We start from the raw sequence: 11,869 nt of genomic DNA on the forward strand, positions 1-11,869 counted from the left end.
GCCAGTCATTCCGTGAATGTATGAAGAAAAATGTATATCATAGTCGAATAAGTAAACTTGTCATTTTACACCCGAAATTTATCATCAAAAGTGTGAATAAAACGATAGATGTAATTTAAAATTTGAAAAAATTGTTATCTTCATTAATTCCTTACTTCCCAGAAACTTATATACCTATCACCAAACGTCTATATCACCAATAAGACGTTATCACGTAAACATCTCGATCGTAAACCTACTTTACAAACAACCAATATTTTTTTTTTAACATAATAGTAGTCTTAAAAGTCTCAAAACACATTCAAAACAGCTTATATAAGCTATTACGAGACAAAGAAACTTTGATTGTCTTAAATGAACTTTAACTTTGAATTTTTACGGATACTGAAGACTGGACTATATATTATATGACTTGAAAGACACCATTGAAACACATCATTTTAGATTTCCAAATAAGTTAAAATTAGTTATTTATTTGCTTAACTTTACATAACGTAAATTAACATAGTTACGTAGGTTTTCTATAGGTAACTTCATGTTGAGTATGACGTGGTTGGTTATGTATGGTTTTTTTTCTTTAGTAGTTCATACTAAAAACCTTGAAATAATAATGACATTTTGAAACTTATTTATTTTTTAATATGTAATCCAATCTAATTTACATAGTAATTATTAAAATATTTAAAAAAGTAAAATTAAACAAATTTAAAAAGTTTGGTACCCGTGGCAGTGTTCTCGTAGCATTCCCTCGCTGTATTGCGATACTAAGTACTAGCTCTGGGGTCACCGGTACTATTTACCAGGCGCCAACTAAAATCTTTAATTAGTACTTGTGCACTTGAACCTTACGGCCCAAGAGTATCTACTCCAAAGAGAACAAAATCTAAGTTGAAGAAAAGATAGTTGAGCTGTTTATTATTTTCCGCCCGCTCTGCGGCCGCCCCAGCTTTTTTGTTGTAACACAACCTAATTTACAGTACCTAACTTTTATTAGTTAAATATATCTTTATATTAGGAGCACGAAGAACGAAAATGAATCGAAGGTTAATATTGACAAATAAATAAAAGCGTCAGTACTAACTCGTATACTGAAAACCGGCTTTTGTAAAATCAAGATAACTTTAAGTAACTTTTACGCCGATTTACCTTAAAATTTCACTACTGTATTTTATCTAAAACTAAATATTTTTTAAAATAAAAAAGCTGTTGTTTGTTTTTAAGTTCAGTATTTTCGCTGACTGCTGATGGCCCAAAGTGAGGGTGACGAAAGATGTATGTATCGCAGTGAGTTAGAGCAAGAGTCGCTAACGTCGGATCTACTTATGATCTACAATAATATTATGTTTAATAAGAAAAGTGTCGTAAAAATGTAAGAAATAGAACTTCCGCGGTCCATATAATGATAATTTCATGTGACAAGGGTTATGTCGAGTTTATAGAGGCGCAAAATTCACGTTTTTTATCTTCTTGTGTTTTAACATTCGATTCACGTAGACCCTAAACCTTTAGGATTAGATAATTATTTATAGGCACATAAGCGCGATTATAATATAACGTGTAAACGTTAGCGTCGTGTTTTATTATTTTTTATAGTATAATCTACATTTATACCTAAGGAAGGAATCTTTTCTACTTTTTTTTTAAATGAGGTGAAAAAAAAAAGTTGGACTGGGTCTACACTCAAATCCCTTTGCTATTCAGAGGGGTAGCGAGACCCCACCCACTAAAAACACCACAGCCCCACGCCCTTAAGATGGGTCCTCGGGGTTCGCTAGGCATTCTACCCAAGTGACCCGTTATACCTAAGGAATCTGCGTTATCCCACAGTAACGAAGGTTATATCTATCAATGCAATATTTTTAAAAGCAGTGAGTCAGTCTTGTGAAGCGGGAAGACCGCTATTATGTTACAATTATAAATGTTGAATGATAAAATACATTTCAGGTGAGAGTGTGTAAAGGAGTTGAGCTCGGCCATAAGAGAAAATGCATTGGGGAGATAATGTTGTTGTCAGTCGTAGCTCTTGATTGTAGATTCCATTTAATGTATGCAAAGTAAAATTATGTATGTACTTAAATAATTAAAAATATAATTTAATTTACCCCTTCGTGGACACATTTAGTACACCATAGACGCCATCATATAATTAAAAGAATTATTCGTTTTTATATCCATAGTAAATTTTTGTTAGAGCAGGCAAAAGTCGTATATTCGAATAGTTATGAAATAAAAACTAGTAAATCTCGAATAGATTTATCAATATCAGTTAATTTTTTGTGTAGTTTTAGTTAAACGTTTGGTATTATCAAATATTATTTAAAGTAAAGGATTATAAAATACATGAAATGTGTTAACTATTTTATGATTAACTAGTTGACCCGGCAAACGTTGTTTTGCCATGTATATTATTTCTGGAATATAATAAAAATAACTATCTACTATAATAAAAAATAGGGGCTGAAAATTAAGGGTTGTATGTTTATAAAAACAGAAAGTGTTCTTATAGGGGTGGGACCTCCCTTAACATATAGGGGGTTGAAAAATAGAAGTTGTCCGATTCGCAGACCTAACCGACAAAATTTTACGAAAATCGAAAATCGAGAGCCATTTCGGAGGAGTTTAATTACAAACGCCGTGACACAAGAATTTTATATATAAGATTTTACTCAGTAAGTAAGGTTACACACTGATTTAAAATTCATAAAATATTTCGGTAAAATAAGAAATGATAATATTCACAAATGATTTAATTTAAATTTCTAGACATCCTTTCTTCTTAGTTTGAATCTAAATTGTTCTAAATCTTTTATAAAATGAGAAAAAGAATTCCTAACCGACGAAGGCTCAAAGAGAAAGAAATGGTAATGCAAACAAGTTCTTTACAGCTTGTGTTATGTAGGTAATTTTTTTTTCGCGTCGTAAAATGTTGAACAGTTGATGCTAACGAAAGTTATAGGGCCTATTAAGGTGCGTATAATATGTGTCGTGGGTTCGTATTTTTAGTACTACTTGTACTATTCAGCAGTGTTGGCCTAGTGGCTTCAGCGTGCGACTCTCACACTTGAGGTCGTAGGTTCAATCCCCGGCTGTACACCAATGGAATTTCTTTCTATGTGCGCATTTAACACTTGCTCGAACGGTGAAGGAAAACATCGTGAGGAAACTGACATTTCTTAGACCCAAAAAGTCGACGGCGTGTGTGGCACTGGAGGCTGATCACCTACTTGCCTATTAGATTTAAAAATGATCATGAAACAGATTCAGAAATCTGAGGCCAAGACCTAAAGAGGTTGTAGCGCCACTAATGCGCCGCCTTTTTTTTTGTATAAATGTGATATGGTTTCTTGGCTTATTATTTCCACACCTTTTTTTTTAAATATAATAGGGGGGCAAACGAGCTTGCGGGACGACCAAAAAGGGCAGTCTAGCAGCCCATAGACACCCATTTTTAGTGGGTGCGTTGCCGGCCTTTCATTCATTTACCTTTTAGGCATTATTGCAATGAACGATATGTGAAAGGTTTGAATTTCAGATAAAGGAATTTATTTTTGAAATAAAATAAAACACTTATTTTTTTTAATTTTAATGTGGCAAATAGATAATAATATATCGTTTTCCTTTAAATCATAATAATTTATCTTACGCATTGTCCTTTATACTTAAACTCACCATTGTAGCATTCTCTCATTCTGAAAAATAATTACGTAATACTTTAAAATTACTGTGTCTTCTGACTATTCTAATAGAGCAGTGGGTTCTTAAAGCTTTGTTAAAAAAAAAAACACTAAATAGGATCAGAAATGTTCACCATAGCAATGCAATATCGACTGAAAATATCGACAACTAAAATAATCACATACAATGGCATTGCTATATTATTAACTCTTATAGATAACTACGTCTTCTTATAATCAAATACAATTAATATTATAAGGGTAAGGGTAAGGGGGCTGCTTTGATAACTGACCGAAAAGTACTAATTGGCCTTTAAGCACTTACTCGCAATAATTGTAATAGGTATTTCCTTTTATACCACATAACAGCTCCTTATCAAACTGCATACAGTATTCTCTACATGATCCACTGGTCAATTTTGGGCACACCAAGAGCATTAGTATGCAAAATACTGAAACATTAAGTCACCATTACGAGTTATGTAATAAACGACAATTTATTGTTAGTAAATAAACGTTTGCAAATGTTAGTTTGACAATTGTTGTATTATATATAATAGTTATACTCACCAAATGATAGCTTCATTTTAAAATAATAGTTGTTTCTAATTAGGAGTTATAATAGTGCTGTAGCCTGTATTTATACGTCTACGTTATCCTTCAAACCATTATCACAAAATTAAAGTCAGTTAATTATTTTAAAAAGTATCGCAAGAAACAGTACAAAAACTTTTATAAACCCCTGTACACAGAGATGTACAACAAAAACTTCAAACAAATTCAGATGAAAAGTTTTATACTTTTTACACTTACCATAGGGCGGCACTAACTTATAATAAGTTCTATGAACCAATATCGTTAAATGAAACAATATTAGAATTACCGAACGGAAATTAAGGCGTCGGGACATGACGATCCCAATTGCCCATAGGTAATTTCACCAGCAAGATCAGTGAACATAAGAGAGTGACGTCCTGTTGCCTTTGGGCTTTAGCAGGCATGATAGGGGCAGTACTAATATCTCTCAGAAAACCAGCGTGAAGTAAATAAGTTCGCCTTAATGTACACCCGAGATTCCCGGAGCTCATCCCTCCCCAAAGAAATATGAAGGTGCGGAACAAACACAAACTACCTCATACGGGTACTCCACGCGCTCGCGGTGGTAAGTCCTATGGGCCCTGTGGGCGTACTCTTGGGCAATTCTGCGCTCTTTGAACAACGCAGGTTATCTATTAACCGATCTTGGGGGCATACGAAGCAAACCAACAAAATCATCCCTATCCAAACTCGCTATGGACCTCACAAATGTTAGGGGGCTCAACTCCAACATCCACGCTGTCCACTATCATCTAGAGACTGCAAAGACGGCCTTGCACTTTTTTACCCAGAGTCAGATATCCTCAAAAGAGCGTGCTAATCCGCACTTGCGAGCCTTATGTAGCAATGTGAGTGTCCATGGGCACTTAACATCGCATGAGCCTCCTATTACATGTAAAAATATATAATAAAAATGTTTTTGTGAAATAAAAGAAAACTGCTCCACAGAAAATAAATAGTTGATTATATTTTTCGATCTATTTAGATTTTTAAAAAATACAGAAATATAGAAAAAAATATATCATAACCTTAGTCCCGCAGCTGCTTTAACGTCATGCTAAAACAATGCAGAATTCAAAAGTTTGCTTTCTTAAGATGTTATTTTTAACAACACAATGCAGCAGTTTCAAAATACATTTTCTTTTAAATGTAACAATGCATTTTCAGACATACAAGAATTTCGCATTCTTCAAGAAAATTCTGAGATATATGTATAACTAACATAAACTGCGATAACTGAAAGTAGAGGAACCGTTTAATTAAGTAAAATCTAATATACTTATAATATCATAGCTAACATTTTTTATTAAAATCATGAAATAAATTTCTTCACTAAAATATGAAAAGGATTCGCAAGTATTATCGAAATATTGTATCGTCAGGGTGACGCGTGTCTCAGCGAGATAAGGCTGGTTCCAAATTCCATCGAATGACCTTCAGCTGTCGTTAGGTATTTGATATTCTAAAAGTAATTTCACTTTTTAATTGTTAATTTTCTCCTTTTTAAAAACTAATTATTTTGTGGAAAATTGTTTTGTATTGAGTATAGGTATTATATAACGGCCCCCAAAAACTAATTATTTGATAACAAATTCTATTTATTACGGGTTAAAGAAAATTACATGTATTATTAAATATTACCAGAACTATTTAGCCATGATGATCTCTATTGAGACTGTCATTAAAGTTTTTGAGTAGAATTTTATTCGGAGGTCTGACACAACTAGAATATCATAATATCAGACGTACAAGACCTTCCCAAAGGCATGGCAGTCCAATCACCGCTTACTTTGAAGTATACAAATAAAAAAAATCTTAGAAAATCGGACTGCTGTAATATCCCACCGGGACTTAAACCCAAGATCCTTCACCTGCAGTCGAGTATAAATAACCACTAAACGAATTGGTAATAAATATAATATATGGTATAAAAAGAAAATTAAAACAAATTCAAAAAGTTTTGTCCCGTGGTAGTGTACCTTTAACGCTGGCAGCGTTTCCTCACTGTATTGCGATACTTATTCCTTGAGCGAGGTAAGCACCAGCTCTGGTATCAACGGTACTATCTACCAGGCGCCAACTTAAATCTTTAATTAGCGCCTGTGCACTGGAACCCCACGGCCCAAGAGTCTCTACTCCAAAGGGAACAAAATCGAACTTGGAGGAAAGACTTGTGCCGTTTGCTCTGCGGCCGCCCCGTGTCCACACAAATAGCATCCCATACTAAAGCCATTTATTAAGATATTAAGATTATTATTAGTGCTTTTCTCGCTCAACGAACAAGTATCCCGATACAGCGAGGAAATGCTGCCAAACTTCTTAAATTAGTTTTAATCTTCTTTTATTCATTTTTAATTATTTTTATTATTGGTCAAGAAAATTGTAAATACTGAATATTTGATTGTTATTTTTAGGTTTTAATAAACCACTTCATCAATATAATGTAACTAATGTTAAATATTTTTAATAAACTTATGGTGTTATATGCATATAATGTTGTAAAATATTATTTCCCTTGAAGTTTTCGACTAATACCTGCAACTGTGTTTCATAATCGGACGTCGAGGCAGAATACAAAATTCCACGTATCTATATCGAAATATTATATTTCAGTCATTTGGGTATCAATAATGTAGAAATTGTCTTTATCAAAAACCTTGGTTCGCTATTTCCAAACTATTACTTGACGTCACCGACCAAATTAACATAACAATTTATATTTAAATATAAATTGAAAAATTGTTTTTATTTTATGTTAATAGCATTTTTGATTACAACTTAAAACATTGATTAAACTTGAAAAGCCAGCAAATAATTTATAATTACAAAAATACAGTTATTTATATTCTAGAAATTAAAAATATTCTTATATATAGACGAATACATTAGGACATACTATTCTATACTTTAGGAGAATCTAGGACATTACGATAACCACTCTTGTCCGGTGCCGTGTTTAAAAATAAAACATAAAATAAACACACGACACAACACGACAAACATACCAGTAGCTATAATAAATAAGAAAGAGACAAGGATTAGGACAATAATAGTTGTTTTAAATTATTTTTAAATGAAGCAGTAGAGGAGTGCGAAAAAGGGTCGATGTTATTGACAGAATCTAAAGCAGAACACATCCTGTGAAGTGGCTCGCGAAACCCAATGCTGGTTCTGGGAGCTTGGGAGTTCTGTAGGTGCTGATCCATGTATAATTTTAATTTAATTTATTTATTTTAATCAGACAATCATAAGTCCATATTGTTATTATTTCGTTAGTAACAATTTTGTAATATTATATTAGTAGGTTAGCTTAGAATATGTTAAATTATAAAATTAACAAGGGCACATGCAGCCCAATGCAATAACTCATGTAAGAGCAATTCAGCCTTTCCGCTATTACCGCCAGCATGCTGTTAGGGCTCCACGGCACGCGCCTCACCAGAGATACAGGTCGCTTGCGCATGGTGGCGTAAAAACAGTCCACACCTGCACATAACGCACTGCAATAGTGAGGCAGCCCCATCAACATTCTGAACGCATTATTAAACTGATCGATTGTACGATTTTTTTGTATAGCAAGACCACAGCCTATAGGTAAATAATGATGTACAATATGCTCCAAAAAAGATGATTAAAATATATTTACGACTTCCTCCTGGTATATGAGATGCTATCATCTTTTTACATAGAGCGTCGTAAAGTACAGGGTCAAATGCCTTCGAAAGAAAGCAAGCGTAAACAGGAGTTTTTCCCAAAGTGTAGTTTTGACAGGACTCTTAAAACACAGTATAGCAGATTCAGTAGACAGCCCCGGACGATAACCGAACTGGCTGTCCTTTGAATGTAAATAGTTATTTATATGTGTAGTTACATAGGCCTATAATTATTATTTTTATTTGATACTATTTTCATTGGTTAATTTCCAGCTTACAATGAAATATTTATCATTTTTGGTAATTCATTTATCTTGACTATTAATTAAACAGAATAATTGCAATGTAATTAAAAAAGTTGATTTTTTTAAGTTTACAAAAATGTTTTTTTAAACACGCTAATATTACGAATTTTAGAGGGTAATTCATAAATAATTGCACACCCTCATACTATTGAGTGATTTCATTAAATAATTTGTGCGCTTCGGCAAGATATACAAACTCCATCGACGAGTATTGCGTGTAGTGGTGTATTTGATTTTTTTTAAATAATAAGCTACTCATTATTTTTTTTTTATAAGATACAGGTGCTATAAACATATAGTTGTTTAATCGTCATAATTTTGGTTTCTTGATAGATTTTATTAGTAGGTGTTAAAAAATTGTATCTAAATAGTGCTGTAATTAATTTATTTTGTAGCGTTTGTATCTTAGAAATGTTGTTATTGCATGCTGTATTCCCCATATTTCAATTAAATATATGAAATGTGGCTTGACTAAACTAAATCAAATGACGTACTTATTGCGGAATGCATTTTGATATTGACCAACATCTGCCTATAAGTGATTTTGGTTTGTGTGTGATATATGAAAGTTCCACTTTAAATTTGTATCAATTCTAAGACCCAGATATTTCTCCCATTTTTTATTATTGATTTCAACGTCTTGAACTTTAAGCGGTTGAAAGATAGGAATGAGTTTATTTGTTGCCTTGAATATTACATAAAATGTTTTTGAAATATTAATTGTTAGAAGATTTTGTTGAAACCAAGAAGATAGAACATTTAGGTCTGATTGAGCTTGAGCAACCATAGTCTGGATATTTGAACCAAAGTAAAATAAGCAGGTGTCATCAGCGTAGAGAGTTATTCGGCCGTGTAAACCGATTTCGTGAATGTTGTTACAATCAAGTACTAATTATAACTTTCTTAACCTACAAAGTAATAATAAAAATTATTAAAAAGAAAATCAAAACAAAATTAAAAATTTTGGTCCCTGAGGCAGCGTACCTTTAACGCTGGCATCATTTCCTCGCTGTATTGCGATACTTTTTCGATGAGCCAGAAAAGTACCAGCTCTGGGGTCACCAGTACTATATACTAGGCGCTAACTTAAATCTTTAATAAGCGCCTGTGCACGTGTCAACACATATAGCATCCCGTACTAAAGCCCGTCCCATTTTCCAAGGGATCATCGACATTCCATCCGGCCGCTTGCCATCGTTTCTTGCGATGCCTGTTGGCTCCAAAATTGCAGAAACATTGACGGAGGCGAGAGAGCGGCGTAAAATGTCGTGTTTTAACCAAAAATAACTATAGATATGATCTTAAACTTAAGACGTAAAAGTTAAATTGTTGGCTTTAGCTTACGCCAATATTAAATATGTTTTAAGTAAATCGACGGTATTAAATACAACGTCGAGTCCTTAACTGAAATAATCGTCAGAGACCTCATAAGTTTATTGACAATAAACGCATTTGCAATGATTCTGATGTACCTAAAGATGCTTAACTAAAAATTTCCCTTAATTATTTAATTATTAACCTAGTATTGACAGCAACAAAAAGAACTTGAATATGATCAGTCTCTTTATATAGACAAAGATATTACGAAGCTTAGTCCAGTCTCTAGAAATAAATAACGTTATGAAACACGTAATTATAGAATGCTCCTGAACAATACGAACATCTCAAAGGAGGAAATAGATGCTCTGGAAATTTGGTGTTAGGATGTGGTTTAGGATTCCCTGGACAGCTAAGAAAACAAACGTCTAACGGGTTACGGGTAAAAACTTGTCTTTCGACACTTTGCTACCAATGGATCCCAAGTTGATGTGGAGGAAATTATATATCATGTCGTAATAATAGTAATACTATTTTTTTAATTCATGTGTGATAAACAGAAATTGGCAAACTAGTGCGAATACGTTCGTTAATCTGCAAAGACTTATTTCAGTATTACTCATACATAGGTATGGCGGATTCTTTGAAACATATTTTATGTTAAACTCAACATAACTATTTAGTCTCTTCAATATGTTATGGCGTCCTGCTTGCATACTTTGTCGTCGAGATAATACTGCAGAAAATACAAAATCTAAGAAAACAGGAAAATAAACGCATTTCATGATATTGACTATAAAATATTGTCGGAAATTAAAACTCCTGACTGCAGCAATGAGAGCTGGATAATTTAAAGCAACTTTACAAATCTATCATTCTACATGGCACCTCCATAAAAGGAGTTGCCATATAGAAGTATCTCAAGAACTGCACTACTACGACACAGTTTGCTTGCATTGAATTTGGATCATAATGTTTAGATGGATTATCCAATCAACTTCAAGTCATATAAAAAGTCAATAAACATTTATGACGAGAAACTGAATTTAAATTGTCAATTTATTTAACAATAAAAAATTAATTAGTTCTACGTATTATCAGTTCATTAGGTATTTTTCCTCAATTATTCGTGTATTATTTATTTAAATTAACAATTACTCATATCATTTTAATGACGCAAAACATGATATTAATTAAAAATTTCAATTTTCTCTAAAGCAATTTATATTTTAATTTCCGCTCCTACATTCGACAAACATGCTTTCAACTAAAACTAATTACTGAATATTATACCTAATTTTATATTCATTAAAAATAATAATCCAGCAGCGTTTTTAGATATGTCCTTCGGTGTCTGACACTAGCCACTCGGCTACCTCACGCAGTGAGCTTCGAAATGATTATTTCCCTGATTAACAATAATTGTTTGTAATGTATATCCCTAAACGAACAATGATATAATGATCGTAATATTTTGTTTACGTAAAGTTTAACTTATTACATAAAATTTTGCATCTGTGTGAATTGCTGCCATTAATATTAAATGAGACTTCTCAAGAGGTATTGTAGACGTCTTGAGTCCATAAATATCAAGAAACAATATGGTTTAGATAAAATCGTTTGGTAAAAATGAAGGAGGAGTTGGGGCGAGTTGGCTTCTCGCCAGACAATCGGCTAATTGGACACGTCACTGATTCTTCGACATCTCAATCTTTATTCGTATTGTATCTTTGGCTGAATGGAGATGAATACTATCGATGACCTGTCAATTTCAAAATGAATGCAATTTCTTAAAAATATGTGAACCGCTTTAAAGGTTTTGGTACAATAGTGTAGTTCTCTATCTAATATATAAAATTCTCGTGTTAAAATACCGATGGCTCGACCGATTCTTATGAAATTTTTATGCATATTCAGTAAGTCTGAGAATCGGACAACATCTACTTTTCATCCCCCTGAATGTTAAGGGTGAAAATAAAAATTTAGGGGTAGGACCCCTAAATTTTTATTTTACACGCTTTATATTAGCTTCACCTGTATGTATGTATGTATGTAACCGACTCCTTCGGACTCAATTTTGACCCACTTTTAACGGACAGATTTAATTCAAACTTTGCGCACCCGTCAAAGATCGATGACAATGCAATAATTCGAAAAAAAATTTACTAAAAAATAAAAAATTAATAATAGTTTAAAAAAACTTGAACACACGCTTTTAAAGCACATCAAACTAAAAAGTGAAAAATAATTCCTAATTTAGGCTGAAAATGGTTGCTCGATAGACGTGGCACAGAGCGCCCCACGCTTTTTCACAATAATACCA

General features: G+C 32.9%; 1 protein-coding gene and 1 long non-coding RNA gene across 4 annotated transcripts in view; both read right to left on the reverse strand.

The window, feature by feature from the left end:
* The window catches only part of LOC125059999 (inactive dipeptidyl peptidase 10), a 348,882-nt gene that overhangs the window by 116,778 nt on the left and 220,235 nt on the right, over window positions 1–11,869 (reverse strand). The window lies entirely within an intron of this gene.
* On the reverse strand, window positions 3,568–4,354 carry LOC125060011. Its single transcript, XR_007118770.1, has 3 exons — window positions 4,245–4,354; window positions 4,000–4,126; window positions 3,568–3,689 (listed from the first exon to the last, which is right to left on the reverse strand). It is a non-coding gene; the product is annotated as an uncharacterized LOC125060011 (long non-coding RNA).

Source organism: Pieris napi, chromosome 20, assembly GCF_905475465.1.
Source record: "Pieris napi chromosome 20, ilPieNapi1.2, whole genome shotgun sequence".
Classification (NCBI taxonomy): Eukaryota; Metazoa; Arthropoda; class Insecta; order Lepidoptera; family Pieridae; genus Pieris; species Pieris napi.